This window comes from Pholcus phalangioides, unplaced genomic scaffold (genome assembly GCF_987345545.1).
Source record: "Pholcus phalangioides strain wild (caught in Gottingen) unplaced genomic scaffold, Ppha-v1.0 ptg000013l_1, whole genome shotgun sequence".
Taxonomy (NCBI): Eukaryota; Metazoa; Arthropoda; class Arachnida; order Araneae; family Pholcidae; genus Pholcus; species Pholcus phalangioides.
Window position 1 is genome coordinate 17,400,665 of NW_028301606.1, and position 24,182 is coordinate 17,424,846.

Below are 24,182 nucleotides of genomic sequence, written 5' to 3' on the forward strand. Positions count from 1 at the left end.
TGAAATTTTGCATCGTCTCTAAAGGAGGTAGAATAGTAATAATAATAAAAAAAAATGAAGGCATAATGATACCGCTGATTGCTTTAAAATTAAGCGCTCATCGTCTCCAATTTTTCCTTATCCTTCTTCTCCTGCAGAAAATTAAGACACACACACGCCATACCTTAAATTTCATCTCACGGTGATTTACTTCCGAAAAAACGATCTATACAGTTCAAGAACCGTATAATAGCTCAATATTCGATGGGTTTCGAAGATGTATGTGTAGATAGATATATATCTTGGCCATCTTCCCGTGAGATCCGGGATAGCCTTACGAGATGCTCTCCTCAGGAACAAAAAAAAAAAAAAGAAATAGGAAATCGGAGCACTTGGCGCCAGGCCAGCAAGGCATAGCATAGGCTACTATGTTTTAAGACTTTAACGAGAAAGAAATACATGTTTTTCAGCAAAATTAACTGCACAGTCGGGTCGTTTAAGCGTTGCAAGATATTTTCTTTCCAGTTGCATTGGAATTCCAGAAAAAAAATATACTTTACCCTTCTTTCTGTTTTTATTTTCCTTATATTTTTGGTTTCTGCTCCTGTTTTTCCTTTTCCCATCACGCTTTAACACTGTTTACGTAGTCTTTTTTTCAGTTTGCTTATAGCATTTCTCTTTTTCTTCTATTCGGAAACTGTAGGAAGACTAATAGTCCTTAGTTTTATATTTGATATTTCTTTACTAAAAGCCATTCATTCGAAAAATGCAGCTGAGTGGTTGGTAGTATTAGTACATAGTGAAGCTTATATATATACTCTGTACCATTTCTCCTTCCACTTTCTTTTTCAAGCATGCACTGTGACGTGTAACTGTAAAACCTCGCTACAACGATTCCCGATATTACAATAAATCCCCTCTACAACGATATTTTATCTTATCTTGTTACGAATTGTCTTTAATCTAATGTTGAACTATACCCACTAACAACGGCAAATCACTCTATACCAATTTTATGAAGTTTTGAAACTGCTTCAACGATATTTTTTTTATTTCCCTACTTTGAATATATTTTTGAATTCCTCAACAATTGTTTTTTTTTTTTTTTTGCTTTCGAGAGTGTTTAATAAAGCATCGGTATATTTTGCATTAGAAGCGCAACTATTATACATGGATCATAGCGGCTATTACGTCCCGAATTGGAAATTGTGAACCTGAGTACGTAAATTTTTGTCAACTATAGAGCTTTCTCACCTTCTACATGATCTTGCAGAGTGATAACGATAACTTACAAGAAAAGAATAGTCTGGTTCAGCCTAATCATCAAAATATCAAAAAGAAAAAAAAAACTTCAGGAAAAGTGATAACAATAACCATATAACTGAAAAAGAATTTTTTCTCATGTTATGATATTGACGTGTTACGTACTTTACAAAAGCGATAAAAATATCTGAATGATAACTTTATGTGTGATTCTAATAAGCGGCATCTACTGCATTTTCTTTAAAGTTGCATTGGAATTCCAGAAAAAAAAAAAATCTGGAAAAATATTTTACCCTCATTTTTGTGTTTATTCCTTATATTTTTGGTTTATGCTCCTGTTCTTCCTGTATTTTCCATCTCGCTTTAACACTGTTTACGTAGTTCTTTTTTTCGTTTGCTTATAACATTTCTCTTTTTCTTCTATTCGGGAACTGAAGGAAGATTGATAGTCTTCAGTTTTGTATTTGATATTTCTTTACTAAAAGCCGTTCGTTCGAAGAATGCGGCTGAGTGGTTGGCAGTGAAACTACTCTATACCTTTTTCCTCTTTCACTTTCTTTTTTCACACAAGCATGTACTATAATGTGTACTTGTCACCGTTTGATGTTAAAGGGTGGGATGTTCAGCTGATGAATGTGGTGCCCCAGTCGTGTTAAGGTCGCCATAAATAACCTAACGACGACGTCAGATGTGATGGAAATAATTTTTTTTTACTCTCTCTCTCTCTCTCTTTACTTTTCTAGAAACAAACGTCTATTCCTGTGTTTGTTTATTTATTTCTATTTCGCTGTGCAGTCAAACTCGGTAATAACGAAATCGAAGATTCTGCAGAATTTTGTGATTATTACCAAGGTGTCGTTACAACCGAGGTTGCAAGATCTTTTCTGACTGAAATGCTGTGCATCGAGTTCTATTATTGTGGCTTGGTTGACAATATTGCATTCGGAAAAGTATGGAAAATTGGCATCGTAAATACGAGACGTCACCAATTCTCGCCAAAAAAGTTGCCAATTGGTGATGAAGTTATGAAATATTGCTTATAAACATCCCATGGCAAGAAATATTTCTTACAACAAATTTTCATTGATTGCAAATGTCTTTCACGGAGGGGGAATTGAAATAACAAGAATATGAGATGAATATAAGGGACATTCATATAAAAAGGTCCTGTATGGGTCATGCCACAAAGGGGCAAGTTGGAGCGTGAAACATAATAAACAACATGTATTAATACCTAATTCAACACTAGGCATCAATAGAATAATAGATAAACATGTTATGGGATGCAAGTTATGGACGTTATAGCCGAGGTCATTATAACAAAGTTTGATTGTATTTTTATTCAATTTTTGATCGTAAAAATCACAGTTGAAAGACGATTTCGACGATAGGAATCCGCGGAAGAAAAAATCATTCCGTTAATTGTCGCGGAGTCTCTTGTGAAATGGAGTTTGGAATTGATTATTTAGGAAGAAAACTGCATTATTTCCGAAACCAATTATAAAAACTTACATTAAAGGAAATAATCGATTTTTACCCCATTGATTATTTTGTGATGGGTCATGGTTTTGATACATTTTTCTTTTCTGTTTTTTATCGACCCACTTTTTTTTGGAATGACCATCAATCGAATTTCAACTGCATTGACGAAATAAGAGAAAATATACATCAAATATTGTATGTAATAGGACTGAAATATCATAATAGCGATTATTATACTTCTATTTCTGTACAACCAAGTTCTCAGAAACAATTGTCTCAAAAATCCGACGGTTATAGAAAAAAAAAAAAAAATGCACGCACAGTCTGGTGCAGAAAATATGTAACAATGAGCATTGCTCTTGGAATTGGAAACAATGGTTTATAAATAACTGTTATTTCGAAAAAAAAATTCCTTTGAAAGAAATGAATGAACAATGGTCTCGGTAATTTTTTTAGGAAACAATGCGGTTTTTCACATTTTCGGAGAAGTAAAAATGATTTAAAAGCGTGTTTCAATACCCGTAATGCTTTAATCGTTCGTAATTTGATGCTTTCCAAAAAAAAAGACTTTCTAGCTGTATGTAATGATTTTACTCACAGAAATGTCAGGACTGATTTATTCAATTTAATACGCGCACTGATATTATAATGCTCCTTTAGATTGTCCATGCAGAAATAATATCGTAATTTATTTGCAAAAAATATCGGTGAATGCTAATAACGGCACTTCAACAAAATTAATTACACGTAAAACTTCTTCCAAATTAATTACATATAACTTATTACGTTTCAAGTTGACGTATGCGCAGTGAAATTCATAAAAAAAATTTATCTATTTCAGAATTTTTAAATTCCGTAAGCTTAAATGGCATGTCAAAATAACTATATATATTTTTTTAATTTTACTGAAAATACGACAAAATCTAAATTTTTGACAGTTTATATCAAACGCTCCGTAATTAAAACGTTTTACGATTTTTTATTATTATTTACTCTGTAAATTTTGACATTATTTAAATATATATACATGTACTTTTCTTTTTAAAGATGTAATTAATGACTATTCCGAATCACATCATAACAGAAAACTCTTCATTAGGATGTTGCTCTATAAGATATTCAGAGTATAAAATAATTATTATCATCATTAAAAACATATCCGGAAGAAGTTAAAAGCTTTTCCGAGAATAATTAAAAATAAAACACAATTAATGGCAGGTTTATTATGGTTTTTTAATGTATAAAACAGCGTTATATACGGTTCTCTTATTAGAATATTATTTTTTCTAGTTTGGGCTGACGTAAATCGATGACACAAATTTGCGGTCAGTTGTTCAAAGTACCGTGAAATTCGTCCCTTTTTAATGTATAGTACGGTACTGAAAGGAACACATTAAAAGGAAGAAGACCATGATGTAAAATGTATTTTGGTGCTGTAATTAGTGAGTAAATAAATGGGCGAACATCATTGTTTTAATTAGTGCTTCCAACGTGAATTTAGTTTAAGAAATAGGGGGAGAAAAAAGCATTATCCTTACTCCACTATGGTTTTAAAAGGAATTAAAAATAGCAAAATAGATTTTTGTCGCGCTGCTGGAAGCTGTTATTTTCCAAAGAAATAAGACGTTGAAACACCAGGACAGTCTCTTTTGGTAAAAGACTTGTCCGAATTGATTGTCGTCCGGGGACTTTACAAGGCACGTTGGTTGTTATTATCTCTTGGACGCTTTTTCGTCCATTTTCCTTTATATCCCTCTCTTTTTGATTCTTTCATTTTTATTTCTCTTTTCTTGTTAAATCGAGAGACATACAGGGAACGATTAAGGGCTATTTTAGCCAAATGGATGGTCTTCGCTATTTCATCTCTCTGGGCTCACATCCTGTGATTACATTTGTTTTTACGTGTTTAACATTATTTCAGTTTCTTTCATGTGCTTCATTTCTCTTTCGAATGTTAAGACTTTAATATGGGAATTGGATGGGGTTTTTTTTTCCAATAAAGTTTTGAATGTCATGAAGTTTTAATTTTTTTCTTCATGGAAGAAAGGGATTTTCTGAAGAGTAAATATGGAAAAAATCATATTTATAATATTTCATGTGTAATCCGAACTTAGTTTAATCCGAGAGTGAACATTATATGGTTTTTTTTTTCTGTTGATGATTTAAATACGATTTTACCGGCGATTATTATATGATAATGCCAAATAAATTTGTTTTATTTCTTTTAGTTTTGTTTCATTCATAATAATCTCTAAATTACTTTTATCGAGTGTTTTTTTTTGTTTAATCCGATTCAAATTGCGATAAAAATTGAATTTAATCCGAATTAACGGAGCTTTATGATGCTTTGATGTATGTGATATAAAATAAAATAAAATAAAAACACAGCTTTTTTAAACAATATTAGAGCTTTTATTTTATAGGTGGTGTAACAGAAAACATTTATGTATAAGAAAAATCGATTCTATTTTTTATCTATTTTTGACTAACGTTGCGTTGGTTTCATTTCATTTTGTTAAAGTAATTTTCATCCAAATTTTTATAAAACGAACACTCTTTTGGAAATTAAGTCTAATGAACATCATAGTGCTTTTGAAATTTGTTTAGAAAGAAATTTTTCTATGAATTTTCAAAAATTTCACCCTAATATCGATGTAGAATTTTTTTCCTTTTTCATAACTATGAATACAAATAATTATTTTCATTTAAATAGGCTTTTTTCGAATTTTTTTTTGTCACTTGGTAATTGAGGTTTCCCGAAATAATAATAATCATTATTTTAATTAAATTAAGTTGATTAATTTACTTTAAATGAAAAGTTGATTAATTTTTAAGTGAAAAGTTGATTAATTTTTAAGTGAAAAGTTGATTAATTTTTAAGTGAAAAGTTGATTAATTTTTAAGTGAAAAGTTGATTAATTTTTAAGTGAAAAGTTGATTAATTTTTAAGTGAAAAGTTGATTAATTTTTAAGTGAAAAGTTGATTAATAAAATTTTTTTCATGTATTACAAAGAAAAACGTGTGGAATCAATGCCCCTTTTGAAACGTCGCAAACATGTTATTTAAATAACCAGTCATCATCATACAGACTGTTCCATAAATTCGTAAATAGTTTAGAAATTCATGAAAATTGAAGGAATTTGTATATTTGAACGCAGTTATGTACTGAAAAAGTTATTTGGAGAAGGTTTTTTTCCTTTTTTGACAGAAGAAAAATTGTCTCGAATATTTTCGATAGAGGTCGCTGCAAAACAGCAAATTAGGTGTGATTGTACCTGAACCTTTCTTCGATCTCTTTCATGTCAAAAACATTCAGTCAAAGCTTCAGCCGGCGATTCGTGATTGAGGTCAATATCGATTTTTTTTCACCAATATCAAAATAAAACAACAAAAACTTTAAACAAATGCCAAGTAACAGGAAATTTCAGAAATGAGCTATTAATCGTACATCCTGCATTTTTGTTTGGAGGGGGGGGGGGGGGGGGATCGCAAAATTGGGACTTGAGTTTCATATTTCCAGTGATTAGTTGTGCAGGGTCCTCTATCGACAAAAGTTTTAACTTGTTTTTGCCGTAGAAAAAATAAAGATCTCCAATTATTAGGGATTAACTTTTGACAAAAGTTAAACGTTTAGCTAAGTCAAAATGTTATTGGACTTTTTTTCAAAAACCGCATTCAAATATACCAATTCTTCTAATTTTTAGGAATTTTTAAAGTATTTACGAATTTACTGGACACCCTGTATATAAAAAAAATTGTCCAATTCGTTCACGAATCGGGATAGCTCTCAAAAATGGGTTGTACGTGCATAATATCGAAATTAAGATTGGTATTTTCGGATACTATGACGATTTTTTTGATCTGTACAGATTTCAATGAAAAGGGGAGGACTATCTTTGTTCGTTCTGGAGGAATATTGAATGTTCCGCCAATTATGTGCGAGTAATAAAGTACAGTATGGGTGGTCAAGTCCATCGCTTCGATGCCAAGTTTTTTCACGATTGATACGAAACTAAGGGAAGAGGTCACCGATCGTATGTACGATAAAAATAAAAAGATTTGAAATAAATGGCACGCATGTGCGTGACACTGACATGATCGGCAGAGATTGTGTAGATTGCACTGTGCTTTTTTTTTTTTTTTGTAGTTTCTTCCACCTCCCAACGTTTCCAAACAATTGAATGCGTGTGTTTTGTTGCTATAATGTATATGTATGGCCCCCATAAAGAAAGCAACGTATAAAAATGGGGGGAAAAATCGGAAACTTTAACTTTGATTGATACATTTTCTACTTATTCTTTTATAGAGAGAAAATTACTATTGCTATTGCCATCATCTTTTCGGATCGCTTTTCCTATTTCTTTCTTTTTTTTTCATTGATTTTTCGGAGGTCGATTATAAGAACCTTTTCTCTAGCTCTCTTTGTTCTATTTAAAGATGGCGGAAAGGGGAGGAAAATGGACATAATTATTATTTTACGCCAACCCGAAGAAAGATTTCTCTTTGTCATACACATGGCACTCATGTGGACTTGTGCGTGCCGAATTCCTTTTTTTTTTTAATGTGTGTTTAATGGTATATAGAGTTCCGCCCTATTGTATATTATGTGTGGTTTTTCCCTATACTTTCATTAGTAATTTACTTTCGTCAATTGACACTGAGTTTATTTAATGCTCTTTTTTTTCCCATTCTCCATTCGTATACAACACTTATTTCGATTAATATATATATTTTTTTTCTTTAGTACTTTTGTCAGGAATGGTGTGATTTGATGGTTTGGTAATTGAATTTCTCTTCCATTTGATATTAAGAGGAATATAATGGAAGTTATTTCAGTCATCTCAATATATTGAATTTACCAGCATTTATGCATATCTGAAAACAAGAGTTCAACCAAAAGGCTAGTGATTTATTCGAAAGTTTGTATGGTTTTGCAAGTTGTCCTCAAAGTCTTAATTTGGCCTTTATCTTATCAGCTGTTCGTCGTAGAGGTATGGTTTCGATATAAAAAATGCTCATAATATGTTCAGGAATCATCCTGTACCGGTTTTGAATGCAAAATACAATGTGTGACAAAATTTTAAAAAAAAACGGAATTTTTATATGGTCCGTCAGCGCTCTAACTTCCAATTAGAAAGTTGTTGCCCTGTTTCGTCTGAGCCTCACAAAGAACTTCCATGTTTTTAACAGCAATATGTAAACCAACGGGCAATGCTTCTCTCTCCCATTTATGCTGTTTTTAACAAACTGTTTTTTTAAATTCAAATATTTCAGCGAATATGGCAGTTAACAACGTAAGACTTTTTCTGTCAAAAGACTCAAAAGAGACAGGGCAACAGATTGGGAGTTGGGGGGCCGTATAAATATTGACATTTTTTTATTTTGTGTCATACTGTATTTTTACTTTCGAAACTGGCACAGAGTGATTTTTGAACACATTTTCTTTATTGGAACCCTACCTCTACAACGAACGGTTGATGAGATAAAGGCCAGATTACGACTTACAGGACAACCTGTATAATGAATGATGAAGCCTTAAAATTTTTTCGTTTCTAAGTGAAAACGTTATCAGCCGGGGGGGGGGGTCCCCGTATTCCAATTTAAATGCAGTAAACATTTTCTTGTTTATTGATTATGTACATAAAGCACATGCTCTCTTAACATTCAGAATGTTGCCAAGAGCCACCAATGTTGTATGTGGGTGATCGTGCACAGGACCGGAACTGATGGAGGGTGGCAGAGAGAGCGGCAACTGCCCTGGGCGGCGAAATTCAGGGACGGTGGTTTTAGGTGGGGAAAAAAGAACACCGTTTAAAATTATCAAATTTTAAAGTTTGGGGGCAGCAAAATCATGTTTGCCCCAGGCGGAAAAAATCCTAGTTATGACCCTGAGGGTGCACGCCAAGAACAACACCGCACAAATCAGCTCTCCCCCCCCCCCACTGCATTTGCACGTCCCTCATCCTATTGTGGATGAGCCCTATATGGGTCTGTATTTTATCACTCCTTATTTCAATCGTTTTTTCCATGATTTTAGTATGTATTCACTTTTTATTTTCATTTACAGTAGTTGTGTATGGCTACTGAGCAGACATGGCCATGATTTCCAACATAACAATTTTCAGGTTACATACAATCCTCACAATTTCTGTCCTTTTAATTCGTATTATTTTGTTTGATACCAATGAATAGTTACAAAATTTCCGTCCTCCAAACATTTCAATTTCAAGCACTCGAGATATAAATTCCCTATATTCCCATTCAAAAATATGAATTCAATTATAAAATGATGTTGAAAATGACTCTAGAAGAAAAAAACTCCAGGAAAAGTACCTAAAAAAAATTCCCCCACTATATCAATGTCCTCGAAAGTCTCCAAATCGATGCCATCTGCCGTTTCGCGGTTCGTAATTGTCATCGAATGATGTAATATTACCCAATAAATCATTTATCCAAGATTATCGTATATATATTTACATAATTACACGTAATCTGTCCGTTGACTGATGCATAAAACATGTCATTATATGCACCATAACTGTCCAGATAGACACATTCATCAATTCATATTCACGATCCATTTTGATTAATATGATTTACCGTTTGCGTATCAAGCGTATTATTGCGTGTTGACCTTATTTTTCTTGGAAGCACGATTCTCGTTGCGGGTCCGAATTCATGTTCCTTTAATGTCGTTGTTTTCGTCTCTCATGTTTTACCCCTGCATTAAATCTAATTGAGATTTTAATGATTTATTCATGAAATATACTTTTTCTTATTTATTATGAGAACCGATAAAAAAGACAACAAAATTTCAAAAGCGTGATATTGTAGAGGTCAATTGAAAAATTTATGTAGTATTACTTCTTCTATGTTCGATTTTTGATTACGTGATGTAATTCATAAAAATGATAATAACAATTCTGAAATCCTTGGAATAATATAAACCATAACAATATAATGCCGAAATTTGATTAATTCATTGATTAATTTTTGTTTTGTAATATCGTTACTGTGTCTCTGTTCATATTTCAATTCAGATAGACAGTTACCATTGTTACTCCTTCATTAATCCTATAAGCAGGTGTTTTTAATGTATTGCGATATTGTAAATATTTTATATTGTTCTTAAATTTTCGGTTTCCAGGTGAAATAGGAATTGAAACTTTAATAAGATCAACCTTTTATAAAAACCTTGTTTATATAAATCTTAAAATTTTCATAACATGTAATTTATGATGAAGCAAATCGAATGAAGATTGTCATGCAAACATGTTAAATTTGCTTTCTTAGCGGAAGAATACTTTATTTATCAATAAGAATAAATAAATTCATAATATTCAAGTTAAATCTGATCACTTGCTAATCACATAAATTTTCTGTAATAAATTAGCTTAGCTGTCTTATGTATCCTGAGTAATTTCAGAAGATAGAGAAATCTGGTTTTTGTTCCGAACTACCCAATTTTATGTGGATACAATCAGAGCTCAGGAGTCTATTCTCGTGACCCTTTTAAATTTCTGTGAAATTTTCTTCTATTGGTAAAATATTGAATCGACCATAAAAGTACAGTCAAACACCTTTTAACGGTCATGTCTCTTTTGTGGACGAATTTGTTTTGTCCCGCCAGTGTCCTCCTAAGAGAGGTATAATAATAATAAGATGGAATGTGCAGTATTGAAGTAAAAAATGTATAAAAAAAATACTGAAAAAATTATGAAAAAAATAGAAAAAAAGAAAAAATTTGGAAGTGAAAAAATAACAAGAACATACAAATAAAAAAAAAACAGTAACAAGGAAACACATAATTTTCTGGTTTTTATGCCGAGGTGAACTCGGAAAGAAAAAGTAATCTCGTCTCCGCCGGGACACGAACGAAGGCTCTCTTGCATACCGGGCAAGCATGCAACCATCTACTTGCCCAGTAAGCAAGAGTCTGGATTCGTGTCCCGGAGGAGACGAGATGACTTTTCGTTCCGAGTTCACCTCGGCATAAAATCCAGAAAATATATGTTTCCTTGATATAAAGCTGTCTGAGCAACAGTAAATTACTAAACCCCTCAAACAATAGTAATAGCAGAAATCTAGGACGAATTAAATGACTTAAGGGCTTCTTCTTCGAAGCTCTAACTCGCTTGGTCAATTACTATGTATGAAATATTTCGGTTTTTGTATGTTGTTGTGGGGGGTAGCCAATCTCGTTCTCTATCTCCAGTGGTTTTGGGTGAAAGAGGAAAAACTAAAATTCCATAGAAGGTCAAAGTACATAAAAATGAAAAAAAGAATCATTTACCGGCAAACATAAAAAAAAGTATAATATAGCAAATCTTTGCAAATGTTGTAGGAGTTGCCTCCCGTTCACCCATCATTTTCAGTCAGTTCCAACTACGGCCATCGAGACTTCCTCTTCTTCTTCCTGCCAATCCCTCTTGGATGATGCTGGATGATGATGACTCAAAGTTCGGAAAGAGGCAAATGGAACAAGTACTACTATTCATTGATTCTCTCCAACACATCTACCAGAACATAGACACGACTGACTCGTGGGTAAAAGAGAGTGGGACAATTCGTGGAGTTGTTGCCTCTCTAGTAATGACCCTCATCTTTGCTCTCTCTCTCTAGGAACGACAAGCCATACTTAACTGCATGTACACGTAGAATGTTATGTCACTGGACAATTTTTATTTTTAAAGTTTTTTTTTTCTCTCCAATTCATTCCTCGTACCAAGCTCATCTTTCTCCTCTTTTTCCAACTTGTATATAATGTCATTCGTTGCTGCGAATGTTATGGCTACTTGAGTTGATTTTTTTTTCTCAAAGGAGAGGAGAAGGAATGGTACAAGGAAAAAAAAATTTTTTGAAAACTTCAAGTCAAGTGGATAAGTAGTGGGGAAGAGTAACTTTTTGAAGTGCCCGCGTTCGTGAGAAATTGTCCTTGTTGCACTCACCGCGAACTCTCCTAATTGATTAATGATTCAAGTTTAAAAACAAACAAACAAACTGCCATCCATCGAGAAAATAAAATAAAAATTAAAGACGATATATATATATTTTTAAAATGTTACGAGCATAATTACGAGTTCGGTGTTTTTCAAGTGCTAGTTGTAGAACATTACGGGCATAATGTGCGACGTGAGGAGAAGCAATTGGTTTTTTTAGCCCCTTATATGGACTTTTTTTAAGATTTTTTTATGTAAAGATTTCGAAATTTTTAGTTCTCTTTTCGAGAAATGCAGGAAAATAAATAAATAAATATATATTTATGTACGTAAAAAATTCCTTGGGGGGGGGGGGATTTGTGATGTAACTCGAAACTGATATTTCTTTGATGGATCGTAGTCTGTATTTACGTCATTACTTCATTCTATATTCTCATGAATTATTGATGTGGATACGATAAAAAGCAATCGTATTACCCCATACGTTTCTAAAACATTCCATATTGTGTAAGTCCCATCCTAGACATCGCAGATGTCTGTCTATTGGTACTGAGTGCGTGGTTAATGTTTTTAGATGTCTGACAAACTTTCTACATCAAATAGGTGAGAGAAATACGAGATCGAGACAGAAATCGATAATATTAAACCGTTATTCAGTTTAATATTTAATTTTTCGAAAATACCCTGCAGTTTCAGAATTTAATTTCAACCTCTTGTTAAGTTGTCCAATTTTGTAAACCTCGTTGAAGAAAAATTTGCTGAATTAGTTACCTATGCAATTATATTGCTGTGTTTAGTTAGTTTAATAGCAGACCATCACCACTAATTGTAAATTGCATTGCCATCTTGGACAACGCAACCAGAAACCATGCACGTGCAGATAGGAAAGATGCAGTAAATTATTTAACTGCAATAAGAATGAAGTTGATTTATTCAGACTTGAATTAGAGGAAAAGATTTTTATTTTGCGGCAAGCTGGAAACTGAAATCGGGATAGAAATTGGGACCATTTAGAAACCTAAGGCTGAAAAATCTAATCCAGTAGATAAGATTTTTCATCGAGCCAAGCCACCTTGCTAGAGAATTCGCCTGTTGTTGATTCAAATTTTTATTTTTAATACTAAGCAGATCAAAATAAACTTCATCACTTTCAAATACTCGCAGCAAGTTTGTTCCCATGCAACTTTGTTCCCATGATATTTTCCATTTCTATCTTACCTAATTTTATCTCATTAACTACCAACGATACTTTAAAGTAGCAGGATAAGTAATTTCTTTTACATTAGCTAATTATTTAAAGGACAGTATTTTTCTCTTTAATTAGATCTAAGACGATATACCAAATATTATAAGCCTATATAATAGCTATTTTTATTGTCATATAATTTTTTTTAATATTATTATTTTCTTCTTTTATTGTACTTTCATAACCTATTTTTGACCACTCTTTTAATTTTTGACTGAATTGCACACTCAGAAAGTTTAAAGAAATTTAACTTAATTTAGCATGTGAAGAAATTTCAAAAATACTATGACAAATTCATTAAACTTTCGAATTACCATAAATTTCATTTATACAAAAATTTCCTGAAAATTACTTGAAAAATTGTTTTTAAACAAAGCGTTGCACAAGTGCAACGTGAGTAAAAAAATACGATAATGCAGTAGATGAAGGACTAAAAAAACGCTAGCTTGATATAACAATTTTTAAGCCATGTTATAGCGAAAATATCAGTGCGAGGCTTTGTTAACAAGCACATATACATGTTTTGTTGGTTCGAAAATTTTTTTTTCGCACCGTGTTGCCAAAATGACTAACTCCAATCCCTGTCACAACGATAGATTTATAGTACGATACGAATTGTTTTCATGACGAGTCGTTCAAACTCATACCAATGATAAATTGTTTTCACGATGGAAAAAGAAAAAATTATTAGAGGATCATAACTCAGATCCTAATCGACGGATGCTGAATATTATAGAACACAAGAACGAGTTGAGTGAATTCAACAGCGGTGACGGTCGTAGAAATTGAAATGAATTGTGTAAAGTCAGCTAGATTACCTCGGCTTTCAGATATACTATTAAAGACTATCGCTGCGTTGGGACACAGAGGAAGAAACAAAGAGTATCTTTACCCTTAAACTTGGGAGAATGGAATAGTAGAAATGGGAAGAAAGTGCTTTCGATTTGCGGTTCGTAAGTTACAAGTCCCCAAGGGGGGCACCATTTGATATACTGACGTCGCAGAGGAAGAGCGTCAGAGTAGAAAATTTCTCTTATTTATCTTTTATTTTCTACGCAGCCAATTTTTTTTTTCACTCCCACAACACACTGATATATTTTTCTTCTCTTATTCCGTTTGTATGTATGTATGAATACCTCCCCTCGGTATGAAATTCTACCTTCCCAACTGAAAATATCCCCGCACATTGCCGCCTATCGTATACCCTCCCTCCAATAAACCTTCTTTTTTCTATTCTTATACATTCATACACACACTCACACACACACACACACACACACACACACACACACACACACACACACACACACACACACACACACACACACACACACACATACACATACATATATATGTACAGATCTAAGGCAGTAATGGCCAGAATGTGCATTTCCTACCACTACTATACCCGGCGAGAGATCCCATGCTCTGACGGGCGCCGATCATATTTCATACGTTTATTGTGTTGCTGCCATGAAGAGGGCGCCCGTGAGAGAAGGGCGGCCAGTGGGGGAGAGAAAGAGGGCGAGGAAGCCCGAGCACGTGCGTGTACTACGACCCACCGTTCTTCCTCACAATGCGTTATGGAATATGGAGGGAGAGAAAGAGAGGGTTTCCTCGCGGTTGCTGCGGGAGAGGGTTTCTAGGCACACTGGGGTATTTGGGAATACCTACTGCAGTACTACTAGCCAAGGGTAAAAATCTGTCGAATGGGCGGAGTGTGAAGAACAGAACGAGAAAAAAAAGCATTTCACACACATACATAGGATCTTTATATGCGAGGGTGGAGTACGACGGGTCCACTAGCAGTGCGTGCCTTGCAAGTACAATATTCTGCGTGGTGTGATGCTTTTTATTTATTTGGTTTTCCCCCTTTTCTTTTTCTTCATTTCGATTCTGATTGGATAGTGATGGTACAAGAGTGCAAATATGATTCTTCGAAATGATACACTTGTGATATGGTGGTTACACACGAGTGCTTATTAGAGAGACCTCCATTCTCTCCTCCAGCACTGTAATTTTTATGTGTACGAAAATGAACGGTTTCCTCCTCATATTTTTTTTCTCTTCGATGGATTCTCGATAGTTGACTCTATTGCTATTCTTCATGGCACGATTGCTGGCGAAATTACCGGAATAAAAAAAAAAAAAACGCGCCGCAATAATAAGCGTGTGTTTCGATCTCCTTTAGTGTTTCTAATCATGATGAAGTTTATGCGAGGGTCAAGCTATTTGCGTATTTTTTGCGTGAATGTCGGATAGGTGTGAGCACTGAAGTCGAAAAAGAACATTGGCAATGGTTATTTAGTTTTAGCGCTGCACTTTCCCTGATAAAATTATTCACCTTAATTTCTTGCGGTGGCATTTTTTCCCCCCGTAAGTAATAGAATCAAAAAGTTGTTGTTTGTCACGTTTTTCTCAATAGGAAATGTCGATTTTTCAACTCACATCTACACTGCATCGATATATATCTATCTATATATATAAAATTGATTTTCTGTGTGTCTGTGTGTGTGTATGTTCTCTATACAAATCTACAATTTTAGATCGATCGTCGCCAAATTTTGCATATATACCAAACGGGACCCGACTTGAACGATAGGCTACTTTAAAATTTCGTCAGACCAGGGCAAATGCCCCAAATGGGCAAAAAACTGTCGGGCAACAATGGTTTTTGGGCCTCAACAATCACTTTCCGAACGTTTACTTTGGTTACCGTGGTTCCCTAGCAATGCGTTTCAGACGTGTATATGCCTTTACAACGGTTTGTCACTTCTTTAATCCTGTTAGTATATGTATGATAGTTTATGCCTTTATAATGGTTTGCCACATTTTCAATATTCTCTCAGTAACGAGGTTTTTTGAATAGACGTCATAATCATCATCAGCATCGCTTTGAGAGTCAGGAAAAGGGTGATCCTCATAGAAATCGGTGCTAAAATTGTCGATTTTACTGTAGAAATGCGGAAATTAGTGGGATTTTCCGCCCCATCAATAATTTTAAAAATTGTATTGAATTCTCGATTTTTGAAATATTCAGTTCGCTTAGAGATATACGAAGCCCAGGAGATTAAATATGAAGTAATTAGCCAAACCTATACTTTGGAGTTGGATATTCGAGCAATATCATTGATTTCATTTATATCTTCTCAAGTATGAAAATTAATGTCTCCATATTGTCTCTTTTGATATTTATTTGCATAAATTCATGTGGGTTAGGATATTTTAAAATTAGTTATGAGCCCGTGAAAAGTGCATCGAAAAAATTCCACAGCTTTAACTAAGGATTTTTTGAAACTGGAACAGACAGATGGAGAACTTGAAGTTCAGGGGGGGGGGGGAGGATCGAAATACCTAGCGCCCCTTAAAAAAAGAAAAATATATATTCATTTCTACGTTTCTGTGTAAATCTAGATTTGTTTATTTCATGAATCGCGCAGGTCGCCATATTGGTTAACTTGGACACGGTTTGTATGTCCGTCAAGAAAAAGAGAGGGAGATATCACGTGATCCAAAAAAGCCTCATTGAAGAAAACCCGGGCAGCGCCGGGTATTATAGCTAGTATATATATATATATATGGACTATTAAGTATTCATTTTCTAATAAATACTTGTTTTTATTATAGAAGAAAATGTAATTACAGTATCCTCCTGTGTATGATCCGTGGACAACACGTTGAAAAAATATGAATTTCTTAGTGTGGATTATACAAGATGTCCTGTATGCCCTAGTTTGGCCCTTCTCTTATCAGCCGTTCGTCGTAGAGGTATGGTTCCAGTTAAATACTCAAACCGTGTTCATAAATCCCACTATACCAGTTTCGAGAATGAAACTACAGTGTGTCACAATATAGAAAATCTAAATTTTTATATGGCCCTCTTTGTCCTCGTACTTCCAATTAGAAGGTTGTTGCCCTATATCTTCTGAATCACAAAAAGAGACCCATGTTTGTAAGTGCAATATTATCTGAGATATTTGAAATACACAATCAGAGAGAAATGGGGGAAAATAATGGCATATGAACTGACGAACAAGCTCATTATGTTATTCTTTCCATCTTTTCTCTGTTTTTGAACTCAAACATCTTAGTGAGCATTTCACTCAGAAATATAGAAATTCCTTTATCGGTCTCAGGAGAAAAAACTTTTTAATTGGAAGTTACAGGACAGCAAAAACGTATAAAAATTTAAATTTTTTATTTTGTGACATACTGTATTTTTACTTTCGACACTGACACAGAGTGATGCATGAATACATTTTGAGCATATTTAAATTAGAACCATTCACCTTCGACGAACGGTTGATGAGATAAAGGCCGAATCAGGACGTACAATCCACACTAAGAAATCCCTATGTTTTAACGTATGATCCGCGGATTATACGCAGGAAGATACGGTAATTAAATTTTCTTCCATAATAAAAACAAGTATTTGTTAGAAAATGAATACCCAATGATCAAACAAAAATTAAAAAATAAATTTTAATTAACATTTCATTACCATTAATTACAGATTTCTTTTCGTAAGCGCCACATGAGCGCGAGCACCGCTGTCAGAAAAACAAAAAAAAAAAACTTCGATGAAAATGTTCGAAATTAGCACCGCATAGGCAAATAAAATTTAAATCTCATGTTATTATTAATTTTCTTGCAGTTCGTAGATATTCGAATGTTTTTCTATGATGTCCGTAACTTAATGATTCTGGAGAGGCTGCGTTATTCGAAATAAAAATTAACATAGGTGCCGTGCCGCCTAAGTGTAGGTGCTGCTAACACCCAAAATCATTTTTTTATACAAATACAAATACAACGCCACAACAGACAAAATGCCCAACGAGGTGACTGATAAAAAGATGCCCACAAAAATATGGTTGTCATATATTTCAAAAATACAGCAACCCAATTAAAAATGCAATTAACACAAATTATAAACAATATATACACGTGATAAAATATTATACAACGCCCATAAAGAATACTTATGGTTGTCTTATTCTAAGAATGGACAACTTCTCGATTTACCCCAACATGTTTATCGTATTCCTTTTCAAACGTGTCAATTGTGTTACAATTTACTACCTCCGGGGGTAAGCTATTCCATTTATTAACAACCCTATTAGAGGAAAAATTCCCTGCGACACCATAGCCTTGCATTGTCCCTCACCAATCGATACTGGTGTCCCCTTGTAAAAGCAGTCGATTGGCGGTGTACTAAAAGTTCATGGTCCATCCTATCCATCCCATTGAAAATTTTGATCACTTCGATCATATCTCCTCGACAGCTGCGTTCATCCAATGTAAACATATTCAAAAAATGAAGTCTCTCTTCATAACTCAAGCCCTGTGTGCCAATAAGGACACACGTAGCTCTTCTCTGCACCCCTTCAACCAAGTCTATGTCCCTCTGTAGGTATGGTCTCCAAAACCTTACAGCATACTCCAGTCCAGGACGAACTAAGCCTCGAAAAAGCGGAAGAATGACTTTAGGAGAACGCGAAGAGACCTTTTTGAAAATGAGAAAACCAAGCATTCTATTCGATTTTTTGACCACCGCTGAACAATGTTCAGAAAACTTAAGTCGCTCGTCAATGAGAATTCCCAAATCGGTGACCCTAGTTGCATCCCGGATAGTGACACCATTCAACTCGTAAGAGAACCGTCGGTTGTTCGATCCAAAATGAGCGATCATGCACTTATCTACACTAAACGTCATGCTCCATTCATTTGCCCATGCTGCAATCCTGTTTAAGTTGGTCTGGAGGAATTCCCTATCGCTTTCATTCCCGATTACCCCCATTAGCTTCACATCATCTGCGAATTTGCTAGTAAAAATTCGCAGTTATAGTTATGTAAATAGTAAGTAAATAGTTATGATAATATAAGTAAATAGTTATGATAATATAAGTAAATAGTTATGATAAATATAAGTAAATAGTTATGATAATATAAGTAAATAGTTATGATAATATAAGTAAATAGTTATGAATGCTAATAGGCTAAGTAACATGTATTTTTGCATGTTTACTAGAGAAGAGATTTTTAAAAGTTTATATGTTAAGGGTGTCGGAATTTGGGATAGATTATAGGATCTTATGTGGCATATTATCTGTGATACACCTTGATAACGTCAAGTTATAAGCTTAATGACAAACGCTGTTCTAGAAATAATTCGAAATTTTTAAACTTTTCTAATTTTTAAAATAAATAAACTTTAAAAATTAGAAAAAAAAATTCTCAAATTACATGATTATTCAGTTTTATATTTCACTAACAAAAATACCCTGCTCTTGCCGGGTTTTCTTCAATTACTGAGAGGATTGAAGAAGTGACAAACCATTATAAAAAAATAAACTGATATACACACATAATACTGGCAACACATCAAAGAAGAGGCAAACCATTGTAAAGGCATGTGCATGTCTCAAACGCATTGTTTGGGAACCACGGTAACTGAAGTAAAAATTCCGAAAGTGACTGTTGGGGGCCCAGGAACCATTGTTGGCCAGCGATTTTTTGCCCATTTCGGGCATTTTTCCAGCTTTGACGAACTTTTAAAGTAGCCTATGGTTCAATCCCGGTCCTGTTTGATATAATAACAAACATATATTTGGTGAAGAACAAACATGCATACATAGATACTTTCACATTTATATACAGTATATTCCATAGTATCCCCAGCTAAAACCTTGAAATATCTCTCCGAAACGATCTCATTTCACTCTTTAAAAAAGTCTGAAATCGACAAGAGAAATATTACATTTCATCTGCAAGTACAAAAATAAGAATGTATATACCATCTATTGTATTGAAGGCAGTAACAAATTACTACATAGCGTGTAACAATAGCCAACGGAACTTATATCAACATTTTTCCACTTGTAAAAACAGATAAAAAAAAAAAGCAGGACAATAAATAATCGAGTTCGTCGATTATTAAAGCAAACGCTTTATCCTTCCATTATAAACATTATTTCATATTATTATTGTTATTCGATAACAAATAACGGCAACGTTTATTCGAGAGATGGCTTTGTTGTAACAATATATTGCGTAATATTGAAATATCAGAGAAAGTGCGAGCTTCTCTTTCGTGCCCTTTTTATCCATTTATTATTCATGTACCATATTCCAAAACATAAAAATTATTATTATTTTTTGAATATGCATACGTAGTTTTTGTTTTGTTTATATTCATTATTATTATTATTATTATTTTCTTTTGTTTTTATTTCTCGTTTTTCTTTTCAGCTGCCGATAATGACTGCTCATTTGAGAGAAAGAGGTATTTAAATTGGTTTTTTTTTTTATTATCATTATTATTATTTCATCCTATGTAATGTTCCCTTGTTCCTGTTATTATTTTTTTTTTTATTTTGTTGGTAACAGAAGGGAATAACATTTTTTTTAAGAATATATATATTTTTTATTATATTCATCTCTTGTTTTTCCTGTATAAATCTATATCCGCTAGACTGAAAGATGATGTGTTTTCCGACCCTTACTCCTATTATTTTCATTTATTTACGCTCTCGTAGGCTTGTATGTTATTTGAACCCTGTATTCTTTATAAAAAAAAAGCGTATGTATATCCTTTTCTTCTTTATTCTTCTTCCTTCTTATTCACTTTCTTCATCGTTTTGCTTGTTCAAAAGCAAGAAAATAGTAATTTTCGGTTAAGAAAGAGAATAAAATGGCTGAGAAAGACGTCGATTTGGAACTACACAACTCTATGCTTCTTAACGTCAAAAGGGAAAATATTATTCGGTAGTAATAGTAATCATAATAATAATAATAATCATTAGACTCTCTTTTTTCTTATTTGTACGACGGGGAACAAATTGAGTCACTTGAAGTTCTTGATTTTTTTTTCTTTTTGGGTTGCTGAAATCGATTTCTAACACCATGTGCTTAGTTAGTTATTGAAGTCATTTGCAACATTATTAAGAAGTGGAATGACCTTGACGACAGCACACGTGCCGAATCATAATCACCATTAGTTTTCCCCTAGAACAGCGGTTCTCAACCTTTTCTGACTCGCGGAGCCCTTTTAAGTAAAAAAATTCTATGACGGAGCCCTGTAGGCCAATTTTTTAATTATTAATCAAAGTTACTGACTTATTTTTACTATTTAAAAATATTTATAACTATTTTTTTTTTTTTAATTTTACTGTTTCTTTTTGTTTTCTCGACCCGCCGCGGGGGGCTCCTCGGAACACCGGTTGAGAACCGCTGATCTAGAACATAGTTCCCCAACCTTTTTCGTCCCATCGCCCCCTTCTTCAGAAGTTTTTCTTCCATCGCCCCCAGCGAAAGCTAACCCATAGAATCCTATGTCATACCCGTAGCTTCTACCACCCCCCAGGGGGCGTTAAAGCTTACGTTGGAAATCACTGCTTTAGGACAAGGATGCTCAACCGTTTGGAGAGTGCGGGTCACTGAAGTAATCTAGAAATGTGCCCCGGTTGCTTAAATTATCTGGAACAGCGCTCCCGATCACTTAAGTGATCTGTAAATGTATTACCAAACGTTTGGAAAAAATAAATAAAACTTCTCAGTAAAATTTATATTTAGACGAAATACAAAATTATATATGTAAGCAGTTGGCAATAAAAATACCAACTGCTATATGCACGCACTAATGTACCGAATTCTTCAATGTCAGGGGTCTATGACAAATACAATTTTAGTTAATGAAAAACACATATTTCGTATATTTGCTTGCAAAAAAAAAAAGGCGGGGCAGAGCAAAGTTCGGACGTTGTATTAGATTGGACTTTTAGTAGGTCGTTATATTGGTTGAAAAATAACATGGGATGAATAACAAAACAAATTTGGGACTTGCGCTGATCGTTATAATGAAAAGACAGCAATGACGTATGGTGGTTATAACGAGTGGTGACTGTATATTGAGATGAGGAATTGGAGAAACTTATAAAAATATCCGGCTAGACAAAATTTTAGAATGAATGAGTATACAAACTGAAATGATTGGAGGCCTTGTTTGAATTGGGACCATTTCTCGGACCGTGTTTGTCCATCCGCTGGACTTTTGCCTAAGACAACTCTTCGTGAACTAAATTTTGTTTTTTCTCCTATTCCTATTCATAGTGAAGGCGACCAAAAACCTCAGGTCAAAGACTAAAAAGACTTCCTGCCTATTTTGGATTAATTGACATTGAAGTGGATTTTTCTCATGATTAATGAATATATTTCTGCTAAACGTAAGAAAGCAGTTTTGATGTTTTAGACCAGAGGGGATCCTCAACCATTCTCGAGTCACGAGCACACTGCCTATTCCCATCATCAAACGGAGAGCACTCCTTACGACATATTTAACATTATTATACCTGAAGTCTGCATAATCGTAATCATTGAATGCAATTTGTGTGTTTAATTGAAGCGTTGATCAAGTGCTCGCGAACATGAAATCGGATACGAGCATTAAGAATTCTTGGTGCTCGCGAGCAACAGGTTGAACATGTCTGTTTTAGACTATTCAGATATTTTTTAGCTATTCTAGAGGTTTCACTTATTTTTGAAATTTTATTTATTCATTACTAATATGTATTATTGAAATGCAATGATTATCAAATCTCCCATTTTTCAATCAGCATTTCGGGGGAGGAGGGTGGTCATAAAAAATGTTTTCTGTGATTTTACCAATACCAGTGACCGATACCAGTCGTCGACAAATTTGGATTATGATAATCCGACAAACCGACGCCTATTCTTTGAAAGTTTCAATGCTTACATACACAATATTCGACGAACTCTGATACATAAGAATAAAAGTCTCATATAACAAGTTTTGATGACCGTACCCTAGTCTTATCAGAGTTGGAAAACAAATAAATCTCATCTTTTATTTCTCGATGCTCATAAAGTATGAGATATAACGAGAGAATGAAAAAAATAGCATGTTGAATGACTTCGAATTGGGAAGAAACTCGGTTTTGGTGGATACACAGATTATTATTGATATTCCTCTGAGAGGTGGAAAGTGTTTATGCTATACATAACTTACATATTTACAACAACATCTCGCGATTTTTGTGATTTGCTTATGATTTATATCGAGCTTCGTGACTGAAAATGACGTAGTCGGGATTTATAGAGCAGAGAATAAAACGCCTTTCGGTTCTGTGAGTGAACGCTTCACATACAACGTAGAAAAGTTGTCAAGCATTTTCCTATAAATTGATGGTCTTGAAAAATTTTTGTTGTTTTTGCTTCTGAGGTTCTCGATCTTTCTCCAGCAGCAGATGGCTTTTCCATATTAATAACAAAAACTAGACGTAAGAATCTCGCATTTATAACACGCGACGGATTTTAATCATAATAACGAGCACGAAATCATTTTTCTATATAGTACCTAATGGAAAGCCAACACCTGTATTTGTGATGGATAACGGTTTCGGCAATTTCCTCTCTCTCTCTCTCTCTGCATTGTGTGTATGTGTACTCGTACGTATATGTGTGTTGACTATTATTAGAGAGGAGAGATTTTTTGTTTGTACTCCCCATTATATACGAAATCAATTTTCTCCCTACTTCATGTGGTGGTAGATTCTTCTCCGGTGTGTGTGTGTGTGCGAGTACAATATGAGCTGCACATGACCTCTAAGTGCACTTCGCACGATGCATCAAACCACTAGAATCGAAGAGTAGGAGGAGGACGAGCAAAAGAAAATTGCTTCGAATGCACTTATACGACCGATCATGAAAAAACGTGAACCAGGTGCGATAGTTGCGAAGAGGATACTTCGAGCCGGGATTCGATTCCGCCAGCTGGCTCTTGTAGGCATAGACGCGCAATTCTATCAACCTATTCCCATGACGCGTTATTTTATATATTCCTTTCCCCGGCGTGGATGGAACTCATCACTCAGTACATACATATCTTTCTTGTATGAATGCCCTCCCACCCTCTGCGTTATTTTACTGCTTAAATTTGATTTGTCCTGGCATCCTTCCCTTCACTGCATTCATATGGTAATTCGCCGACAGCAGCGGCAGCCAAAGGTGAGATTCCCCCCAACCTCTCCATATATATTCTCTCACCTCATTCTCACTCTCTCTTTTTTGAGAAAAAATATATATTATTTCGCCTTTTCTTGAATTTTTCCCTTATTTCTCACCTTTTTTTTTTTTTGGTGAATGTTCCAAAACCAATGGTTGCATAAATAATTTCCCACTTTAGTTTTTCGTATTCCCTGTGGAATGTGTATTCCCTTTTTTTAACGGAAAAAAAATCTAACTTCATTCATTGGAA

General features: G+C 34.1%; 1 protein-coding gene across 5 annotated transcripts in view; it reads left to right on the forward strand.

The window, feature by feature from the left end:
• Positions 1–24,182, forward strand: part of LOC149078684 (plexin-B-like) — a 316,513-nt gene that overhangs the window by 148,200 nt on the left and 144,131 nt on the right. For 4 of the 5 annotated variants that reach the window (XM_089240827.1, XM_089240830.1, XM_089240832.1 and 1 more), the window contains exon 4: positions 20,159–20,192. The exons of the other annotated variant lie outside the window; for it this stretch is intronic. The gene's annotated coding sequence lies outside the window, so the exon portion shown is untranslated. The remainder of the gene's footprint in view (positions 1–20,158; positions 20,193–24,182) is intronic. 5 annotated transcript variants of the gene reach the window in all.